Source organism: Corella eumyota, chromosome 6, assembly GCF_963082875.1.
Source record: "Corella eumyota chromosome 6, kaCorEumy4.1, whole genome shotgun sequence".
In the NCBI taxonomy this organism is placed as follows: domain Eukaryota; kingdom Metazoa; phylum Chordata; class Ascidiacea; order Phlebobranchia; family Corellidae; genus Corella; species Corella eumyota.
In genome coordinates, this window is record NC_137495.1 from 8,856,032 (window position 1) to 8,858,034 (window position 2,003).

Sequence of the window (2,003 nt, forward strand, 5' to 3'; positions counted from 1 at the left end):
CCAATCCAATTGCAAAATTTGAAAATTCTGGCGCCTATGATGAGGATTATCATACCCAATTGCAAAATTTGAAAATTCTGGCGCCAATGATAGAAATTAGCCCACCCAATTGCAATAATTAAAAGTTCTGGCGCCTATGAATAATATTAGGCCACCCAATTGCAAAATTTGAAAATTCTAGAGCCTATGATAAAAATTAGCTCACACAATTGCAAAATTCGGAATTTCTGGCGCTTATGATTAGGATTAGCATACCCAATTGCAAAATTTGGAAATTCGAGCGCCTATGATTAAGATTTGCCCATCCAATGACAAACTTTAAAAATTTTGGCGCGTGTGATTAGGATTAGCCCACTCAATTGCAAAATTTGGAAATTCTGGCGCATATGATTAGGATTAGTCCACCCAAATGCAAAAATTAAAAATTCTGTTGCTTATAATCAAAATTAACCAACCCAATTGTAAAATTTGGAAATTCTGGGGCCTATGATTAAGATTAGCCCATCCAATTGCAAAATTTAAAAATTTTGGCGCATATGATTAGGATTAGCCCACCCAATTGCAAAATTTGAAAATTCTGGCGCCTATGATTAGGATTAGCCCACCCAAATGCAAAATTTCAAAATTATGGCGCCTAAAATAAAAATTAGCCCATCTAATTGCAAAATTTAGAAATTCTGACGGCTATGATTAGAATTAGCCCACCCAATTGCAAAATTTGAAAATTCTGGCGCCTATGATTAGGATTAGCCCACCCAAATGCAAAATTTCAAAATTATGGCGCCTAAAATAAAAATTAGCCCATCTAATTGCAAAATTTGGAAATTCTGACGCCTATGATTAGGATTAGCCCACCCAATTCCAAAATTTGAAAATTCTGGCGCCTATGATAAAAATTAGTTCACACAATTGCAAAATTTGGAATTTCTGGCGCTTATGATTACGAAGAGCCCCCCAATTGCAAAATTTGAAAATTCTGGCGCCTATGATAAAAATTAACCCACACAATTGCAAAATTTGGAATTTCTGGAGCTTATGTTTAGGATTAGCCTACTCCATTGTAAAATTTAAAAATTCGAGCGCCTATGAATAAGATTAGCCTATCCAATGGCAAATTTTAAAAATTTTGGCGCATATAATTAGGATTAGCCCACTCAATTGGAAAATTTGGAAATTCTGGCGCCTAGGATTAGGATTAGCCCACTCAATTGCAAAAATTAAAAATTATGGCGCCAATAATAAAAATTAGCCCACCCAATTGCAAAAATTAAAAATTCTGGGGCCTATGATTTAGATTAACCCACCCAATTGCAAAATTTGAAAATTCTGGGGCCTATGATAAAAATTTGCCCACACAATTGCAAAATTTGGAATTTCTGCCGCTTATGATTAGGATTAGCTCACCTAATTGCAAAATTTGGAATTTCTTGGGCTTATGATTAGGATTAGCCCACCCAATTGCAAAATTTGAAAATTCTGGCGCCTATGATTAGGATTAGCCCACCTAATTGCAAAAATTGAAAATTCTGGCGCCTATGATTAAGATTAGCCCAACCAATTGCAAAATTTAAAAATTCTGGTGCTAATAATTAAGATTAACCCACCCAAATGCAAAAATTAAAAACTCTGGCGCCTATGATAAAAATTAGCCCACCCAATTGCAAAATTTGAAAATTCTGGCGCCTATGAAAAAAATTAGCCCACACAATTGCAAAATTTGGAAATTCTGGCGCTTATGATAACGATTATTCAATCCAATTGCAAAATTTGAAAATTCTGGCGCCTATGATGAGGATTATCATACCCAATTGCAAAATTTGAAAATTCTGGCGCCAATGATAGAAATTAGCCCACCCAATTGCAACAATTAATAGTTCTGGCGCCTATAAATAATATTAGGCCACCCAATTGCAAAATTTGAAAATTCTAGAGCCTATGATAAAAATTAGCTCACACAATTGCAAAATTCGGAATTTCTGGCGCTTATGATTAGGATTAGCATA